This window comes from Canis lupus, chromosome 34, assembly GCF_003254725.2.
Source record: "Canis lupus dingo isolate Sandy chromosome 34, ASM325472v2, whole genome shotgun sequence".
NCBI classification, from domain to species: domain Eukaryota; kingdom Metazoa; phylum Chordata; class Mammalia; order Carnivora; family Canidae; genus Canis; species Canis lupus.
Window position 1 is genome coordinate 9978094 of NC_064276.1, and position 22243 is coordinate 10000336.

Here is a 22243-nt window from a genome sequence, read left to right on the forward strand (position 1 = left end):
TCGTGGGTGGGTGGCGGTCCTCGGTCAGAGGACTCCCCATAGGAGTCCTGAGCTGGGCTCCTGAGCTTCCGGGCCTGAGACCCTCACCCACACTTTGCGCAGAGTCAGCCCTGTCCCCAGCCCCGCTCACAGTCACGGCTTTGCTCCCGTGGCCTCGGCGGCCCTGGGGACATGTCTGCCTGCACCCTCAGGGTAGGGAGGGGCGACCCCCTGCCCGCGGGGTCCTCTAAAGGCAGGTGACTCTCCCCGCAGGCCCCATGTCCTGCGCCCTCCATTAATACATCCCCTCCCCACAAGGAGCCACCCCCAAGGGCCTGGGAGAGGCCACTTGCTGGGAAGGAGGAAGACCTTCTCCTTGGGCGACGCCTGCGCTCAGTCCCACTGTGACTATATGTTTTCATTTAAAGTTTTGATTTATGGTGATAGATTTATGGCATCGCAGCAGAAGCCTCTATGTGGTTTTGAAGTTCTCCTTTTGATTTCTCATCCACTTTATCAGTTTCTTATCTCAATCTGGCAGCTCTTATTTGTCACAAGGAACTGAGAATACAGGAAGTGATGGATTCCGTAAACTCCTGCTGGAAAATAAAATTCAGAGCCTGGACCCGAATCCAGAGCCCGGAGGTCTCCTGAGCTAGGCTTTGTCCCCTGAGCACACGGCGTGAGCATCACCTTCCCACGGAGACCCCGGCTCCCCAGATGGGGCTTGGTTTCCCTGGCTGTCACGGCCCCCAGCGCCCCTCTCTCTTCCCTCCCGTCGCCCCGCGCTCCCTGCATCCAGCCTCACTTGTGTCGCCTTCAGCAGTCGCTGCGCCATCCGACGAGGTGGACACCGTCACGGTCCCACGCGGCAGCTGAGCAAGCTGAAGCATAGAGGGCTCGCAGAGTGTGTCTCGGGAAGGGACAGGCCGGCGTCAGCCCGGAACCACAGCGGACCTGCACCTCGTCTAGGATGAAATTTCCCCCCCAGGGCACAAGGCACACGTCCCTGGGGTGATCACCTCGGCCCCTCCCCCAGCTGCGCACTAGGACCCTGAAGCAGGGTCACCCGGAGGGGCCAGAGCCTCCCAGCATGAAGGGAAGGCAGCAGAGCTCATCAGCAGCCCACAGAACCCCACAGGTGGTGGCCGGGCCACGTAGAGAGGTCTCAACCCCCAGGGATGCTGCTGGGCGCTTTGCTAGGCCGCGCGTGCAACAAGGTTCTGCGTCACTGCGTTTTCCTTCTTCTGAAGACGGAAACGTGGGAATGTGTCTGCCTGAGAAATACAAAGTCCTTTCCCTTTGCCCCCGAAACTGCACCTGTGGAGTCATCCCGAACTGAAAAGCCTGCGTCATTCTTCAGGACACCCACTGGATGGCGCCAAGCCCGGCCGGGGCGCCACCCTGTCATCTCCAGAGCGCAGTGGCTGGCTCTGCAGGGAACAGGTGTGGCTGACATTTGGGAGACTCTGCTTTCCAATTCCCTGCCTTACACTAGCCCTGACAGATAAGGACTCATGTCTGATGTCAATTATTCACTGACTGCCACTTCAGGGACATTTTCCCAGGGCTGGCGCTTATCTCCACTTGGAGCACCGTAGCGGGAGCCCTGCCCCACACTCCAGAGAAGAGGCGCCGTGCGAGGTGCCAGGCGGGGCTGGAGATGAGGAAGCACATCGCCTGGCATCACCTCCCAGATCTGGAATGGAAATGTCTCCCAGTGAGGTGCAGGTATGGGGGGCGCTGCAGGGAGCAGGACCCCGCTAACAGTGCCCAGGTTTGGAGCAGAACCCAGCAGGTGTGACCTTCACGTGCACACACACCATCGTGTGTGGGAGGCTGGTGTTGTGTCTCCGCTGTTGGTCCAGAGATGGACGGGCCGAGCGCTGACATGACGCAGGACATCCCCACAGTATGCGTGGACACACACACCGGCCCGCAGACATTTAGAAGTGGCTTTTCCAGCCATCTGTCTGGTAGGGTCAAGGGACAGCTCAGGCTGGATTTAAAGGCTCTGTTAACCTTCAGAAATTTTCACATGAAGGGCTCCTGGTTTTGGGGGACAATCTAAAGTTTTTGTGCAGAATGGGGGCCGTGGGACTTTGGGGGCTCTTGGTTGTTGGAGCAATGCTCCCATTGGTCCCTGCTCATCCTCTCTGGGTGGCAGCCAGTCCTTCTGACTGGTGGTCTTGGTGGCCTACCCAGCGTCCCCCACTGGCAGGAGAATCATGCCACAGGGAGGCACAGGGATCTGCCTGCTTTCCAACCTCCCCCCAGCCAGAGTGATATGTGTCCCTGTCACAACCTCCAGAACAAACCTGGCACTTGTTTTAGAATTTTCCTCCACAAAGGTAAATGCATCTCCCACGTCAACGAACAAACAGACCAAGTCAAGGAAGATCTGCTTTCATGATGAAAGCCATACTTTGAGAAAATGGCTCTTCTAAAGGAAAAACCAAAGTGAGTCTGCACAGGGTCATGGGAAGCACATCTGACCCACACCTCCCAACGTTTGTTCCATGGCGTGGGCCCCAGAGATGCCAGGTGCTCTGTGAACAGAGCTCGCCCCACAGGTGATCCGGGAAGCCCAGTGTTCTACGCGCCCGTCCAGGAACCTGCGATGCCCATTGTGTTGTCACGCATGGCGTGGTGATGCCCTGGGCCAAGGACGGGTTTGAGTCAATTGAGCAAGCTTTGCCCCAGATTTCCATGTGTCCTGGAAGACCTGAAACCAAGGAGGGATTGAAGGAAGACACAGATGGCAAGAAGGCTGGAGTGCGCCCAGAGCTCCCAGTCCTGGATGGTGTCCCCATCTGCACACAGGACCACAGCGTCCGTAATTCTGCACTGTCTCCCATAGGGGCTGGCGGCTCCGATGGCATCTATCAGCAGACAGCTGGTGACTCGGCCATGCGCCCTGCAGTGATGACCTCCAGCAACACAATGTGGGGCGTTTCGGTCATTCTCTTGACTCACCTGTGGACAAACATGCCACTTGCATTTTCCTCTGTCCCCGAAGGAGTGTCCATCACCACACCACCCATGTGTCTGAAATTACAGAAGGTACGTCTGACAGCAAACACAATCACAACGACTCTAGGAGAAGAACCCATCTGAAGTGTCCATCTGCAGGAAACGGACAGACAGACTGGCCACCCACGCCTGAATCCCAAGTTTGCAAAGCAAGAGCAGGCCATGGCACACACACACCAGGAGGGGAACGGCCGGATCCCTGCTTGGAGCTTGGAGCAGCTGGCAGTGAGTCGCAGTGGTGGGAGTCAGGGCATGCATGCCTCCGGAGTGGCGAGATGCCCTGCTGTGGCAAGGGTCCTGCCTCTTCTCCCCTCACACAGGTGTCTCCAGGGTGGCGCCGGGGTCCCGGATGGAGATAAGTCCTCGACATCCCAAAGTAGACATTGCCTGCCCACCCACCCCCGCCCCGTCCCTATCTACCCCCCTGAGCTAACTGGGGGTGGAAATAATGAATGGAAGGTTCCAGTAGAGATTGGTCTAACTCTGGAATGGGTGCCGTCCCCGGCCCCAGCCCAGTTACCCAGGAGCCCCAGGTAAGAGACACAGAAGACTCAAGCAAGCAACACGGCACGACTTGGTCGGGATCTGTTTTCATAGTGATTTGTGACCCCTCCCCTTACTTCTTACAGTATTTATGGGCTTCCTACTGTCAGAGGAACTCAATCTGAAAAATGCAGACAGCAGATAGCTGTGGTGCCAGCATGACCTGTGGCCAGGCCCTGGGGCACGCATCCTTCAGCCTGTGAGCACAACCCACACCAGCTGGGGTGCAGGCTGGGAAGGGGCAAAATGAGGGTGCTCGGTGAGGACCGTCTGGAGGTACCGTGGCTCCCCAGGCACAGGCGGCTGGACCAAGAGCTCCCAACCCTCCGCGATAAATCCAAATTCCCCGTGTGCATTTGCTTCATTTGGGGCTCCCTTGGGAAACCTGACTCTTTCCGTTTCTAAACTGTTAGGTCTTTTTTTTTTTTTAAGATTTTATTTATTCATTCATGAGACACACACACACACACAGGCAGGGGGAGAAGCAGGCTCCATGCAGGGAGCCCAACATGCGACTGGATCCCGGGTCTCCAGGATCACACCCTGGGCTGAAGGCGGCGCTAAACCGCTGAGCCAACCAGATTGCCCTAAACCGTTAAATCTTTAAAGTATCTCCGGAGAATCTCCCTTGTTTTTCATTCTCTAACCTTAAATAATGGGGACCATTTTATTCACAAGCCGTTCGAGGCTGCTCACCTAGCAAGGCGCGGGTGCGCCTGGCACTGGTGTGGGGCGGCTACCGACTCACCTGCACACCCAGCGGCACGTTCACTGCACCGGTGCTGGATTCCCGGAGGGTGCGGGGAGACCAACATCGTTTTCTAAAGGGAACGACCCCACCATCGGGCACAGAGTCGCAATAACTCCCCGCTCTGTGCGTTACACCTGTGCGTGGACTTGGCTCAGAGGAGGCTGTGCCCCGACGGGCGGCCAGTGCGCTCGGGCGGGGGCTCAGGCGTACCTGCTTGCGCTCCCCGCGGCCACCGGCCCCACAGCCTCCGCCTGGCCCAGCTTGGCCGGGCTCCTCCGGAGGCTCCGGTTCTCACACCCACCTCCAAGGTGGGAGCTGACCCGGCAGGGCTAAAGAGGTGCCCTTTGCTTTCTCCAGGGCGGAAAATCACCGCTGCCCTAGTAATTTGCTCCAAGCAGCTGTCTAAATTCACAAGGTCACTCCCGGCCCCGCCTAAGTCCTACATTTTAGGGGCCCCAGGGTCAGGTTTCAAATAAGTGCACATTCCTTCACTAACCCAAAGCAGCCCTCGGACTCAGTACACTTTAAAGATGGATGTTGGGCCCTCCTCGGGCAGGAGACTTCAAAGGGCGGCGGCCGCAGGGCCTCTGCGGTGCTCAGGCCGCCTCTCCTCCCTGGGGTTGGGCTCCCTGCTCATGGAGCTTGCTGTCTGGAGGGGCCAAACGCAGCCCTGCCCTCCCTCACCTTTTTCTCGCACTTGTTAGAAGTCATTTATTTGCACCCATGTCTGAACTTTGATTTGTTTCCAGGACAGAGATGCGGTGTTCCTTCTGATGGCTCCACAAATCACACATTGTTAAGTTCCCTCCCACTGCACTGTTTTAAAGGTTGGGAACTCCTGGCTTTAATGGGGATGGAGGGGGGGGGTGCACATAGTGATGCGGGCAAGCTGGGGGATCCAAGAGCCACCAGGGCCATACGCAAAACCTCACTCCTTCTCACACCGGCCTCTGCCCGCTGGCTCTGCCTCCGTCATCAGAGGGGAGGCTAGCGCAGAGGCTAATCTGCGGGTACGAGTGTGAAACATGAAACATGGGTCTGAGTGCCCCGGAGCTGCCCACTATCTCCTGGAGGCGGCATTCTTGTCATTGCTCCCAGTTCGCAGAGCAGGAATTGGAGGCAGGAGAAGCTGGGTGCTTGCCATCACCTGGCCTTACCAGAAACCCCAATCCTCTGCCCCTGGAGCCAGCAAACCATGGCTTGCTGCCTCTCACCAGTGCAGGGACAAGTGAACGTCAGGGGAACGCCTGCTACAGCTGCTAAGTACAGTGGACAGCACTCACCATGCCCTTGGAACCCAGCCCACCTGGATCCTGGTCCCCGGGGAGGGTGCACTCCCCGGGGTGTCCCCTGCAGAGAACGAGCACTCGGTAGCTCCCAGCTGCACTGACTGGTGCCTTAGAAATGGGCCAGATCAAATCAGAGCCTGCAAGTGGAAGGAGAACACCCAGGTTCCCGGGCTGGGGGTTCCTGCTACTTCCCCAACTTTGAACCGGTGGTTGGAGATTCTGCATCATCTTCCAAAACCTCGGAGCTGAGGTAGGGGAGATGCAGCGCACACTCCGCCGAGGGAAGCAGAGCCCCTCGTCTTGACAACACCACCACCTTGTCTTGACAACACCACCAGGATTACCCTGTGCCCTGAAGCCAGGTCTACCCTGAGAGCATTGGTTCACTTCTGCGTAAGCCAAATGGTTTAGGGTTTTGTTCAGTTGGTATGTTCACTCGCGCAGTAGCTTTGTAAAGACAGACATGAAAATCTACCATGGGTTCAAACTTATCTTTATAGCATGACTAAGCCCACGTTTATCCTGAGTATTAGTATTTTTTTCTAGTGACTTGAGATCCATTGTGTTTTTACCTCTGAGGAATTCACTGATTTTTTTGGAGAATCACATGTATGAACTAGGTCAGATCAAGAAAATAATATTAGTTCTTTCTGGAAATACTTTTTCAAGTTATATGGAAACTGATGACAAGTTCTGTGGTTATACAAGTATTTATGTGAATATTGATGAGTATTATAAGACTGGCTGGCATGGTTGGGTCTGGATACAGTTCCGTTTCTGCCTAGACTCACCGAGGTCAGTACTCTGTGGCTCCACACAGACATGCTTTTGGGAGGATGTGCCCATAGGAGCCAGGAGACTAGGAAGGAGGCCATCACAGGGCAGGAGACAGGTGTCCCAGCCAGGATTTGGTGCAGTGCTGCTGGAAATGGAGACATGGGGACCCACAGACATGCTTCATTTGCATGCACTGCTCTGGCTCATGCAAATGTTATTTGTAGGTTATTTTCACAACTTGTTCTTACAGCTAAGTGGCATATTCACAAAGACGCCTCTACCTTATCCTGTACACCAGACATGGGGTTTATTTAAAATTACCATTGCATAAATGCCAGCCATTCTTTTCAAACATGGAGAAAAGTACAGACTCTTGGAGTTAAAATCTGTCTGACAAAAAAAGGATTTAAACCACATTTAAATAAGCCTGTCCATATGCATAATTAGAATTCTGGTATGATTTTGAGTGTTATTACTAAAAACAACATCACTAATCCGCTGCCCTCCTCTGCAGTTTCGATATGCTCCGTATTGCCCAAGGAAGAACAGACTGGTGGGTGAAGTCATTCTCAGTAACTCAATCCCTCTCAACGGTTTATACTGAAGTGGCTGGGTTTCTTTTCAGGGATTTACCTTAATGATATCATTCCTGAGGAGTCTGGTTTAGATCAAACCAGGTTAAAGATCATGACTGTCAAAAGATGATGTCATTAGATCTCATTACTAATAAAGTCAGGGTCATCATAAGTACAGAAGCCGTTTGGAATTCAGTCTCTGTTTACCTTAAAACCTGCCCCAAAACTTAAAACCCCAAGTGATTTATAGACAATGAGAACTGATAGAAACATTAGAGACTGCTGGCATTACCCTTATAGAACCCACTTTGCAAGGACTTATCATTTTCTCTGAATTTTACATCGCCAACTTAAATGACTCAGAAGCAGCTCTGTTTATTTCTGTTACTAATGTATTCAGTAATAACTTACATTTTGCTGCATAAGATAGTCCATCCAAAAGAATGTCAAACGAATTTGGAACTAATAATGCAGAAGCATGCTGGTCCTTCTTCACTGACTGGTAATTTTGGAAAGCCAGACTTCTTTGTTGCACGTGGCTATGTCACAAGCAGCACAAAGTGAGACATTCTGTCTCTACATCAAGGTCGATTCCTATTAGAAGCAAAGATGGAAATAAGGTTCCAACTTTTCCATAAACCAGGGGTCTGGGTTGAGTGATGGGGAACCCAGAGATCCCACATCCAAATCCCCAAACCTGTGTCACCTTATATGGCTGAAGATGTGATTAAGTTAAGGATTTAGAGATGAAGAGCTTGTCCTGGATTATCTGGTTGGGCTCTCAATGATGGGACGAGCGTTTTGATGATAGAGAGGTAGAGGCAGATGAGACAGACACAACCAGGAAAAAGCCTCTATGAAGATGGAGCAGAGAAAGATGTGGCCACTAGCCCAGGGCTGCCTGTAGCCAGCAGAAGTGGGAGGAAGCAGGAATGGGTCTTCCCCCGGCCCTTGAAGGAGCTCATACCTGCAGACACCTTGATCCCTGACATCTAAACTCCAGAATTGAAAGAGAATTCATTTATGTTGTTTGAAGCCACCTGGTTTGTGGGAACTCATGTGGCAGACCCGGAACTACTCCATCGAGGTGCAGGTCATTATACTGCTCCCAGAAGGACTTGATGCTACGTTCTGCTGGAGTTTCCTGAAGGTCATGATGCAGCCTTTGTTCACTGAACATGTGTTCATTGAGACCACTCTCTATGTTAGAAACTGGTTAGGGTTTCCAGGACAGAACAGTGATTGAAACAGACAAAAAGTGCTGCCCCCAAGAAGTTTACATTCTGGGTGAGGAGATAGACCCTACACAGATAAATTAGGTCTGTCCAATGTTCCTAACCTGCCCAGATAAAAAGGCAATGTGAATTCAGCATTCCATCTGGTACCTTCACTCCTATCCTTAATTATTAGAAATGAAAGGAAAGAATTTTTAACTTGTGAAACACAATGGGTCAGAGCAATTTCCGTTTTAAAAATACCAGGAGTGAAAAGGAGAGCTGGCTTTTGAAAAATAGGTTGGACCAGTGTTTGCTAGAGAGTGTTTGAAGGCACTCCAGACCCTCAGGAAACTTAGCAAAATAAAACCATTCTTTTGTCAGACCTCTCCAGCAAGGATCTCCATTTACAGGACTCTTATTGAAGTCCTCAGTGCACATCCATGCTGAAGCCTCTGCAAATTCCAGCAGTAAAACTATTTGTTCAAGTGTGTTTCATCCAGAGACACCCCCTCCCCTTTTGGCCAGGGACCTCATTTCGATGCCATCTGCCATAGCCGTTCTACATGGTGCTCAGTAGAGCACACTCAGGACACGATGCAGGAGCTGGCAAACTATGGCCTGTGAGCCAAACCTGGCCAGGGCCTGATGTGTTACAACCTGCAACTTAAGATTAGCTTTTCCATTTTTATATATTATGTTAGTATCTGCATAATAGCCTCAATTTTTCTTGGTCCGTAAAGCCTAAAACATTTACTACCTGACCCTTTAAGATAAAAGATCACCCTACATTAGACTGAGGAGGAAGACAGGTCACCACAGAGAGGGCCCTTCTCTCCCAGTGACAGGACCTTACTCCATGGCTCAGTCTCCCCCACCAGGATTCATCCTTCACCATGCACTTCCTTTCATTAATGGTGTCTTCACCACACTAGCATGTCTTCTCTTTTACAAGACTCATCTTCAGTTGTTTGGGCAACAATCAATAAAAGAATATGACGGTGCTCATGTCATAAAACTTCCCCTAAGTTTGAGCAGGTAATGTATCAACCAATTTTATCTGTTATTTATAAACCACTGCACCATTCTTCTACTCATTGAGAGTGCACTTTCTTCTCAAGCCATATGAAGCATTTGGCTGGATGGAGTCCATTAGAGGTAGAGATGATACAAAGTAAGTTCTTTGATAAGAGTTGTACTGATGTAAAAATCAATAGCAATAAGATTGCTAGAAAAATTTCCAAGTATTTGAAAATTAAATTGAAAAACTTAAATGATCCTTGAATCAAAGAAGAAATTAAGTATAAATCGAAAATATTTTGATTAATAATGAAATTATAACATTAGAATTGATTGAAGCTAAATCAATCATGAGAGGGACATTGATAACTTTAGATGTTTGTATTAGAATGAAAGAAGCAGTGAAGTCAAAGTCTTCTACTTCCATCTTAAATAGGAGGGGAAAACAGAATAACTTAAACTTTAAATAAGAACAGAGGTAATATTACAAATAAAGGTGGAAGTTAATGGAATAAAAATGAATAGACAAACAAACAGCAATACAATGGAGAAACTCAACAAAGCCAGAAGGTATTTTTTCAAAAGTAATAAATAAAACTGGTAAACTTTAGCAAGATTGGTCAAAGAAAAAAAGATAGAAAACACAAATTACTAACAGCAGAAATGAAAGAGAGGTGACATCATGAGAGATTGTATAGATGAAATGATCATGAAGGGATTTATAATAAATTTATGGAATAAACAATTTAAATGAAATTTATTTTTTTTAAAAACTTGACTCAAGAAGCAATTGAAAATCTAGATACCTTATTTCCATTCTATAAACCTCATTCATAATTGAAAACATGTCATAGAGAAAACTTCAGGTCCAGAGAGTTTTGTTGGTTGTAATTCCATCAAATACTTACGGGAAAAACCATTCTACTCCTAAACAAACTCTTTCAGAACATGGAGGAAGAGGGAATACTTTCTAATTCACATTATAAGGCAACAAATTAGAAAAAATTAAGTTCCAATGTTTCTCTTAGACATAGGCACGAAAATTATCAAAAAACACCCCAAACTGAATTCATCAGTATATGCAAAACAATATATCCTGGTTAAGCTGGCTTCATCTTTGAGATGCAAAACTGGCTTATTACATCAGAATTAATTAATTTAATCCACCACATTAACAGACTAAGGGAGGAAAATGTTATATAATCATGTCAAAAATGTAGAAAAATATTTGCCAAAATACAAAGCATCTATAATAAAACCCTCTGCATATAAAGAATAAAGGGAAACTTTATCAGATGATAAAAGCATATGCTGGAAGATCTACTGCTCATACCATTACGGTGAAATATTGATGTGCTCTCCACCTAAGATGGGGAACAAGACCAGAAGATACACTTTCATCACTACTATTACACATTAATACAAAGACTCTATTTTATATCATAAAAAAAATAAAGGAGGGGATCCCTGGGTGGCTCAGCGGTTTAGCGCCCGCCTTCAGCCCAGGGTGTGATCCTGGGGACCCGGGGTTCAGTCCCGCATGGGGCTCCCTGCAGGGAGCCTGCTTCTCCCCCTGCCTGTGTCTCTGCCTCTCTGTCTCTCTCATGAATAAATACAGAAATAAAATCTTAAAAAATAATAATAATAAATAAATAAAGGAATCCAAATAGGAAAAATATAAAACCCTGCTTATTCACAGATCTCATAATTGTGTAGATAGAAAGGCCTAAGGAATCTCTAAGAAGATTAATAGAGAAAGGAAATTCAGCAATATTGCAACATTCAGTATTAAGAAATTATATTTCTATGCACTTGGGATGGAGAACTAGAAAAAAAAAAAACTGCAAAGCCAGTACTACTTATAATAGCATCAAAATTATCAACTCTGTGGTAGCAACAAAAGAACTATAAGATTCTACAATGGAAATTATAAAATACTAATGAGAGAAATTAAAGAATATGTAAGTTAAGGAGAGATGTACCACGTTCACATGTTGGAAGGCTCAATATTGTTTTGTTTTTTTGTTTTTCTGGAAGGCTCAGTGTTGTTAAGATATTAATTTTCTCTCAATTAATCTATATCAATGAAATTCTAATTAAAATTTCAACATAGTTTTTCTAGAAATTAATGATTTTAAATTAATTTAGAAAGACAAAGGAAGAAAAATAGTACACACATAGACATAAATGAAGGATATAATCTATTTGAATTCAAGATTCAGTATGGAATATAGTAATTAAAATAATGTGATATTAAAGTAATGATTAAAATTACATCCTTGGAACAATATTAGAAATCCAGAAATTGATCCTCACTTATAAGATCAAATTATTTCAACAAATGGACCAGAGAAACTCAATGGAAAAAGGAAAATCTCTTCAACATATGGTGCTGGAGCAACTGAATACCCACACACCAAAAAGAGAACCTCAAGTCCTGTCCTATACTGGACCCCAAATCCACTGAAGCCAGATAACCCACATGTAGAGTGTAAATGATAAATCTTCTGGAAGAATTGCTTCTACATTGTGGAGCAAGTAAAGATTTCCTAAAAATCAAAACAAAACAAAGGCTTGGATTATATAGTAAAATGTTGATAAATAAAAATTCATCAATTAAAAATACCTTTTCATCAAAAGCTACATAAATAGTTACAAAATGGAGGAAAATATTAGAGACAATAAAATCATCTAGTTATATAAGAAACTCCTGCAGCTCAATAGAAAGACAAAACGAACAACTCAGTAAAAATACCCAGGAGCCTGGAACAGGAAGGTCAGAAAAGAGCACATAAAAATAGCAAATGAAAAAGTGCTTAATATCATTCTCAGGGAAATGCAAATTGAAACCATCATGAAATACAACTATACATATAAGAGAAAGGCTAACATTTAAAAAGTGTAGCCACATCAAATGTTGAAGAATGTATGGAACAACCAGAACTCTAATTTATTGGTGTTAGGACTATAAAATTTTCAAACAACTTTCAGAAACTTTATGGTAATTTCTTAAAATTTTAACCATGCAATTGTCCTATGATCCAACAGTTCTACTTCTCTCCCTCTCTCTCTTTTTTTAAAAGATTTATTTATTTATTTATTTTCAAGAGAATGAAAGAGAGCAAGCACAGGGTGGGAGGGAGGAACAGAGAGAGAGAGAATCTTAAACAGACTCAGTGCTAAGCAGGGAGCCCAAGGGCTTGATCCTATGACCCTGAGATCATGACCTGAGCCAAAATCAAGAGTGTTGCCAAACCCACTGAGCCACCAAGGGGTTCCACCTCTAAGGACTTAACCAAGATAAATGAAATTATATCTACAAAAAGTCTTGTAGAAGAGTGTCCATGGCTGCATTATCCATAACAATCAAAGTCAGAAAGAACATTTACTGGAGAATGGATGCATCAGCTGTGGCATACTCATACAACAGAAGGTGGTTCAGAATCAAAGGGAACACAATATTTTTTTTTAAGATTTTATTTTATTTATTTATTCATGATAGTCACAGAGAGAGAGAGAAAGAGAGAGAGAGAGAGAGGCAGAGACACAGGCAGAGGGACAAGCGGGCTCCATGCAGGAAGCCTGATGTGGGATTCGATCCCGGGTCTCCAGGATCGCGCCCTGGGCCAAAGGCAGGCGCCAAACCGCTGCGCCACCCAGGGATCCCACAATATTGATATAATAATCCACAGCATGGAAGAGCACCAAAACTGCTAATCCAGTGAAAGAAACTGAACATGGAAAGGTTCACACTCCATGACTCCACTTATATGAAGTTCTCTAGAATAAGCAAAATTAACATATGGTGGTAGAAGTCAGATAGGGATTGCTTCCAGGGGAAAGGACATTGACCAGATAGGGGCAGGAAAGGACTTTCTGGGGTGATGGATAGCTTCTGTGTCTTGAATTACATTTATAAAAACTGACTAAATGGCATATTTAAGGTTGAACATTTCACGGTATGCTTATTAAACTACAAAACTACACACACACACACACACGTGTGTGCGCACACGTGTGTGTGCCTGGTATAGTTACAATTCCACATCTTGCGTTACCCTAGTATACAGTGATGGTCTGGATCAGGTATTGCCTTGTGTGAAGTGATGGTCTGGGTCCAGCACTATTCTTTTGTTATGTTATATTACATTGTGTATGTCAGCGTATCAGTGGTAAAGTGAGGTGTCTACAGTCAAGACTATTTTTAAACAGTTTAAAACTCCTTTAATGTTTCGTGAATGCAAACAGACCAGACACTAGCCTGGTGTACAATGATGGTTCCAGATCAGGAACTGCCTGGTATGTAGTGATGGTTCCAGACCAGGGACTGCCAAGTATGCAGTGATATTTCCAGACCAGACACCAGTCTAGTGCACAGTGATGGCTCCAGACCAGACACTAGCCTGGTACACAGTGATGGCTCCAGATGAGCCTGATGTGCAGGGTGATGGTTCCAGACCAAGGACTGCCTGGTGTACAGTGATGGTTCTAGATTGAGTCCCAGTATGATTGTGGACTCTGGGGTAAGGATCAGGAAAGCACATGTTAGCACTGGGAAACAAGCTAGAGAGTTTCCCTCCAACGGAAGAGAACCAGTGCTGACAAGCCCACCTGCCACATTTCTCTGTGGCTGCTCCCTCATCAGTTGAGATCCCTGTGCTTAATTGCCTCTGTGAAATGTGAATAATCATATCGATCCTCTCCAGACCTCATTAAGCTAATACTATGTTATGAGGTTATTTTAAATAGCTTAAAACTTTGTTAATGGTCCAAAAATGGTATTTTTATTATAACTATAGAAAAATATGAATATCAGCTTTATATAACCAAATGACAGCATATTTTGGAATATTTGGAGCAAAATATTTAATGTGTTAAGCACTCTCATGCAAGAGTTAATAAGAGTTACTTTTTTTTTTTTTAAAGTAAAAGCTTCCTTTCTATGTGCTCTGCAATCCCCATCCCCAAGGAGAATAGCCTACTTAGAAAAAGCTATTTAATTCAAATAAAGAAAGGATATGATGTTGCCAGTGAGAGCAAATAAAGATGGAATAAGGTATATTACCAAGGAAATGTTTGCATAACACACTGAAATTAATATACCGTGTGCAGTAGTTGACACAGTTCATTCTAGAACAGATAAATCATTCATAGGAAAAACAAACACCAACTAAAAAGAAATAGATCACCAGTTGAGCCATATACATCGTAACCTGTTGACACAACATGAATTTTCTGCTGAATCAGACACTTAATCTGCTAAATCAAAGTGAACACCCGCTGAGCCAGTCATGTCACCCAGTTAGGCACATCACCATGCACACGTTCAGGCAGCTTATATGAATTTCTAGCAAATTAGGAACACACACTATATCAGAGCTCATATTTACTGAGCCATGGTCATTAAGAAGCAAATGTGTTGGCTAGTAAAATGTATATATCAACTGACTTACCTTTAACTCAATTCACACAATCTTTCTAAAAATACATAAATCAGGGCAGACAAACATAAGGTGATCCCATGAGCCCCATCCTGGTGGCAACGCCCCTCCCTGTGAGTGTAGACAGGCCCTGTGACTTGTTTCTAACCAACAGAGAGTGGTGAGGGGTGCACTCCCCCGGCAGCACTGCTCTGTGTAGGACTCCACCGTGCTAGGAGCCTCAGTGTAGAAGAAGCAAGCTGCTGTGGATCCTTGCTCTAAATTATACTTGAGATTTAATTTATAGAGGTATGAGCTGCTGCTGATGTGGAGAGGCTGTTCCCATTAAAAGAAAACTTTGATTCCTTAGATTCTCTGCGGGAAGAGGGCAGGCCATGTTACACCACACAGGCCCACAGAGAGGTCAGGGAGTGGAGGCAGGAATGAGGTGGGAGTCTCCCAACACTGAGAAATGAGCAACTTAGGCTAGTTTGAATAATTTTGGTGTGCTTGGCTGCTGTCACCTGGTTTTCTGGTTGCTAGGTACCTGGCCCTGGATGAGCTAGGACAGGGAAACACGAACTTGGCGTGTAAGATTCAGGTAAGGAGGTGGCTGGGGCTACGGGCTTGGGATTGGTTAGTTTGCAAATGAAAAGTGTGCTCCTGGGCAAGTTATCATCTCCAGGAATTAGTTCTGGGAGAGACCACCCATGCCCAGGCCAGGACGGGCCTCACAGTATCAAGGATATAGAAAATATAGTTATAGGGACTGCCTGAGTGGTGTAGTCCCTTAAAGTTCCGACTCTTGGGCAGCCCGGGTGGCTCAGCCTTCAGCCCAGGGCATGAACCTGGAGTCCCGGGATCGAGTCCCACATTGGTCTCCCTGCATAGAGCCTGCTTCTCCCTCTGCCTGTATCTCTGCCTCTCTTTCTCTGTGTCTCTCATGAATAAATAAATAAAATCTTAAAAAAAAAAAAAAAAAAAAAAAAGGAAAGGTCTGATTCTTGGTTTCAGCTCAGGTCATGATCCCAAGGCTGAGATTGAGCTCCATGTTGGGCTCCTTGCTCAGCGCAGAGTCTGCTTGAGATTCCCCCTTCTTCTCCCTCTGCCCCTCTTGCTTGTACACACCCTCTCTCTCTCTCAAATAAATAAATAAATCATTTTTTTAAAAAAAAGAAAGAAAATATATGGCTCTGTGGTGAATGGATGAACAGTAGACAAATACATTTTAGGAAAACACAGAACAATCCTATAGCTTCAAGGAAATGGATTGTACCAACATGTTGGGAAGTTTGGAAGCAGATCTTCTCCAGTCGAGCCTCTGAGAAGAATCCATCCTGAGTGATGCATTGGTGGGGGACCCAGAGCAGAGGACCCTGCGAAGTCATGCCCTGACTCTTGATCCTCAGAAACTGAGGGATAATGAGCATGTTATTTAAAGCCTCTGAGTTTGTTGTGATTTGTTTGGCAACGATACAAAAGGGAATCACTGGTCAAAATAACTACAGGACAGAAACCGTCCTGAAATATTTAATTTAAGGATATTAAAACATTTGGACTTTCTCGTCACTGATAGAATGGGATAATCTGACCCAGAAAGCCGGAGAGTAAATATTTTCAAATGTTTTAAATATAGATGCACTAGGGATTAAGAGCATCAAGACTAAGGGTTGCTCTGGGGTAGGACTGGGTCTGACTGGGAAGGGCTGCCAGCTGGGTGCAGATGTACCCAATAGCAGGGACAAGACAAAGGAGTCAATCCTAGTAAACGTGGTGAGGAGTTAGGGTGATGGCTTTGCAGGCAGGCTACAGGCATGGAGGATGTGGTCTTGGCCAGTCTCACTGGACTTCAGAGATAGATTTAAATACTGGGGACAGCAGGACAACTGGTGAGGTCTGTGACTGAGAGATGGACACAAGAATGCATATTGGGACCTGCACATTGGAATGGAACTCAGAATAACAAGAATCCAGTTAACAGAAACCAAGGTACAAGTTCGGGGAGAATGGAAGCTCTGCCTTGGTGAGCAACTTTGTTCTCTTTGCCTCAGCTTCCAGCTCTGTGAAGTGGGGCCATGGCGTCACCTCTCGGTGAGTGAGGTGTCTGCAGTCAACCTCTCTTAGGACCCTAAGAACTGGTAAACAGTAACATCATAGTCTGAGGTTGATCCGTTCATTGAAGGGAGGGTCTTGAAGAGCAAATGTCTTGATAAACCTTGATAAGTAAGTTATTTTAAATGGTTAATGGTCTTATCTTCCAGGATCAAGTATTTCATAGAACAGACAGCTGAGTGATTTATGTCTGGTCCTAGTATTCGCCCAGAAAAAGGAAATAGTGTAACTCCTGGAGGGAAGGGCATGTTCTCAAAGGATTAAAATAATGTGAAAAAAATCTCTGAGCTTAAGTCCTGGTACACAGTAGATGCTCAATAAATGTAGTTGTTCACCTCATCAGCAACAAGGCTGACTTGGTGTGGCTCCCTGTGGCTCTAAGCCTAGAGGGTCTTTTTAATTCATTGCACCGGGGAGGGTTGGAGCTGAGTTTGGGGAGTGTGGGTAGGGTTGGAACGCCATCATCAAGGCCATGTGTCCATAAATAAAGAATTCTGGCTTCACTTCTATCAATGGAATAGATTTCTTAGTCCCACCATAATTACCGTCTTATGCCCCCCAGAAATAAGAGTTAGCATGTTGTGTGTTCATCATTCTTTACAAATCCCTGAGCCCTTTCCTGACTGGAGAGTGAGGCTCCATTCTCAATTATCTGGGAGCTCCCCTCCCTGCAGCCAGCATGCTACCCTCAGCCTGCACCCGGATGTTGGCTCTTGCCTGCTACACTTCTCAGTTTGGAAATGATGGGTGTCATCCAACAAGAATGCAAGCAGAACCCTCAGGCCAGCGGGTTTCCCTCTGAAAAGGAATAACATTTGTAGAGCAGAGATCAGTTTATCGTTTTTTTATGTGGGATTATGTTAAATAAAATAATAGTCGAGATGCACTTAGGGCATCTCATCAACAAAGAATCATCTCAGTGATGTATATAGTTGATTTATGTTATGTCTTCTAAAGGTAGAGAAGACATGTTACAGTAGAGCAGGTCATTATGTAAAAATAGCAGGATAGAGATCTAGATTTAGGATGAGTGAGTGTGTGAGTGGGTGAGTGTGTGCGTGTGGGTCCACATAGCAGCCTTGACCCCGAAAGAGAACAAGGGAATTTACACAGGTATGAACACACGCATATTTTTAAAATTATTTTTTAAAGATTTTATTTATTTATTCATGACAGACACAGAGAGAGAGAGAGAGGCAGAGACACGGGCAGAGGGAGAAGCAGGCTCCATGCAGGGAGCCCGACATGGCACTCCATCCCGGGTCTCCAGGATCATACCCCGGGCTGAAGGCAGCGCTAAACCACTGGGCCACTGGGGCTGCCCACACATGCATATTTTGGACAGATTACATAAGCCCGCCAACATTTGTTCAGCCGGGTGCCGCAAGTCACCTTTATATGCCATTTGTGTGAGTACCAAGTTACCACAAACATAATATCTTAAAGCACTACAGATTACCTGCCCCACCAGTCTGCAGGTCAGTGGTCCACATAGGATCAGTGGTTTCTATAGGCCAGGACGTGGGGGACGAGCAATGCTGGCCCTGCAGAGTCGGTTCCCTTGCCCTTCGGGCATCGGCAGTGGACAGTTCTTGTGCTTCTAGAGCTGAAGGCCTGGTTCATCCAGCTGTCAGTGGGGAGCCACCCTCAGCATCTGCCTTTCACCTGCATTTTGTCTGTGTCCTCCATCTATAGGCCCAACAGAGCAACAGGCCCACGTCTGGCTTTAGCCCTCTTACTTCCCCTCTGCCACAGCTCTGTGACTCCAGCCAGAGAAAGCTCTCTGCTTCAGGGGCTTGTACTGGGTTGAATTATGTCCCATCTTCAACAAAAGATGTTGAAGCCTTAACTCCAGTACCTGCGGATTACCTTATTTGAAAATAGTGTTTTTGCTGACGATCAAGTTAAGATGAGGCCATAGGGTGGGCTCTGATTCAATATGACTAGAGTCCTCACCAGAGGAGGGCATTTGGACACAGAGATGGACACACATAAGCCAAACACCTGTGGACATGAAGGCGGAGATTGGGGTGGGGTCTCTACAAGCCAAACAATGCCAAGGATGGCCAGCAGCCACCAGGAGCTGGAGAGAAACCTGCAAGAGGTGGTCCCTCAGAGCCTCAGAGGATCGAGGCCTGTGGACCCCTTGATCTGGGACTTGTAGCCTCCAGAGCTACAAGAGGACGTATTCCTGTTGCTAAAACCACTCAGGAGGTTGTGCTTTGTTATGGCAGCTGTAGGGCCTGGAAGCCCCCCTCCCCGCCCCTCACCGAATCATACTGGATAATTTCCCTCTTGTAAAACCCACAAACGTAACTGAATCTGCAGAGCCTCCTTCACCAAGTAAGAGCCTATTCACAGGCTCTGGGATTGGGATGTTCATGCTTAGGGGAGCCACGTGTAACCTACTATATTATAGCATAGTTTCTTTACTCCTCTGGGGTAGGTATGATCTTATTTCTCATTTCCAGATGTGACAACTAAGGCAAGAAAGGCTGGGAATGCCACACCAGACTAACACCCAGGCCAACTGCTATCAAGACGCCTGCTCCACCACTGGGCCCAGTGTTCATGCCGGCATCAGGAATTCCAAAGTGCACTGCCTCCTACCCTGCCCTTCCTCCACAGACCCAGTCCACCACCACCACCCAGTTCACTGCCATCCTACAGAAGAGCTCAAACATGAGAGACAGACAGGAGTCTGTCCTGGAGGGGCTTATAGTCTGGTTTTAAAGAAAAGCAGAGATTAAAAATAGATCTATACATGAACTATCCATAGCAGTACCTGCCAGCTGAGAAAGGAAGGCACGGATTGTGTGGACCTGGACAAAGAACCAATGGCAAGGGCAGGGTACTGTGCTTGTTAGTGGAGAATTGAGTGCCCAGGCCCCAGGGAAGAAGTTGCTGGTTCTCTCCATCTCCCTCAGAAACTATTGTTATTTACCCACAACTCTTCCTATGTTAAAAACATTAAAATAAGCTTAACCATGTCTATCAATTGTTTTTTTCTCTGCAGCCAACTTGATGGGTCCATCACTCTGTTTCTATTCAGAAACACAAATTCGGAGTCTCCAAAGAGAACTTCCCAGAAGATCTTCATGTGTCATTAAAATTTCCAATTCGATGAGTCACCAGCAAACAATATTTCATTTTGTTTTCCCTCCCTCTACTTATCCTGTTCCTAGAATGGATCTCAACAGCCCAGCTCATCCCAAGCCTCCAGAACTTTTCACCAGCAGCATTTATGAACCCATCATCTCTTTTCAAATCTCATGAGAGGCCACTGGAATTGGGACGCTCAAGCCTCACCATCACATAGGACCTAGCAGCACTCCATCCTCAATAAGGTACATCTCTGGAAGCTCAGCTGAGCACCAGCACCAATCATGTGTCCAATATAATGTGACATTCGTTTTTTAAGATGCATTTATGATTTAATTTGCAGGGTGCCTGGGTGGCTCAGGTGGTTACGTGTCTGACTCTTGGTTTTGGCATAAGTCATGAGCTTAGGGTCCTGGGATCCAGCCCCATGTGGGGCTCCCCACTCAGAGGGGAGTCTGCTTGTCTCCCTCTCCATGTGCCCCTCCCCACTCACACACGCACAAACTCTCTCTCTAAAATAAAGGAATAAATCTTAAAAAATGGTTCATTTGCAATGACATGATCAGATATTCCATGCAAGTTGAAGGGTATGCATTTTGCTCACAGGATCCAGTCAATTTTGATTTTGTCAATGTGTGGGCTCCTAGTGATGCTTTGTCTCAATGCCTTCCCATGTATACAGAGAGGTGACAATGCCAGCCTCCTCTTCCTCCCTCTCCAGTACACTCTGTGCTGAGTGAACACCACGTGTTGTCTCTGTGGCTCATTTTCAAGTTTTTGGAACAGTCACTCCATAAATGCTGAGCTCTGTATTATGATGAGTTAATCCAATTTCTTGGAAATGCCCAAGTTCTTCATTATGTTGGCACATCTTTGTTGCTAGATTAGCTAGGTCTGCCACAAGTGGATTTATCCCCCTAATTGCTGCCATATAGGTGGAACACTGTCAAGGGGCTGAGATGTTCTGTTTTTGCTCTGAGACTCTCTCTCCACGGTAAGTCGTTTGCTGTCCGCTGTGTGTTAACCTCGTTGCACGTGAAGAGAGGAGAGTACAACTTACAGGGTGTTAGTAAAGGAGTTTCTAACGTGAAGCTTGCTCCCAGCTTGTGGCTTGCTGCCTCCATTTTTTGTAGTTTCACATTGGATAACGAAGCGACCTCCTGCACCTGCACAAGGAGGCTGAAGGCAGCCGAGCTGTGATTGAGCCTCAAGCATTGGGCAGGTGCTTCAAGAGATGGCCCAGCAATCCAGAACTTCTTTGGGAGGCATGGACCAGGTTCTGGTGCAGAACCCTATCCACGTTACAACTGGAGCTACATCTGGCTGTTTAGCCTGAGATGGGAGCCTGAGAAGGTAATGGTGACTGCCTTCAACCACTCAGACTTCTGCTTCATGTCCCTCGCGTGGCATACTTTTCTTTATACTGAGCTAGAATCAAACATCCAAAGCTATTCAAATTGGGCTGCGCTGCTTCATGGGGTCACTGGAGAGCCTGAAGGACGTTTCTTGGGAAATCAGGTGTGAGTGGTCGAAATTCAACCTGGGGTCTAAGGCTTTTCTAGCTTAGTATTACCAAACTGAGTTTGTCCCATATCTATGGATATTTCAATAGCTAAGATATGTGCCTTTAGGACTAATTGAGGACCAAGTAGCGACATGAGGTGTTCACCACAGCATAAAACACAGTCTCTCTTCCAAGGTGTCCAGTCTCACCTGGACAGGAAGACCACGCATGTAGGAAGAGAGCCCGCCTGTGAGCCCATGGTGTGGCTGCAGCTGCCACGTGTGCCCTACATGAGCAGATGCGTCTACAGCAGTGGTCCTTAGAAGACATCTTCTGACTGTGAAGCTGTGGTCTGAAGACTGATTTCATGAAATATTGGTTTCAATACTCAGGTAACAGCAATGATTTCAATTATTTTATTTGAAGTATCTTCATTTGTATCTCAATATAATTTTTGTACCATAATACCGTGGTGTAGGTGGGTTAGGTGATCAGACTAGGTGTTTGCTTTATTTAAGTACAACGGCAAGGGTGTGTTTTTAGAGTGAAAGAATAGTAGGCAGAGAGCTTTGCCAGTACAGCCCCACATCTCTGGCTATACACTTGTCTGGTATAAGGAGGGTTTACGGAGCAACGTTTCACAACAGGGGCTCTGGATAATGACTCTTGTGTAGTGACATCTTCAACAGAAAACACAGAAAATAGGTGTGCTATGAAAAGTGACATCTCACATTAGGTTTTCAGATAGAAATTCTCACCAATTTACCTGACATCCCAAGAAAAATCAGAATATCTTTCACTACTGTGGAAAGCTTCCCTGAATTAAAGACACTCTCATTGCATAAGCATGCTATGTTTTATTGCCTAACTGTAACAAGAGAACCCCACCCAGACAATCAAAGCCTGTCTTGTTCAGGAAGCAAA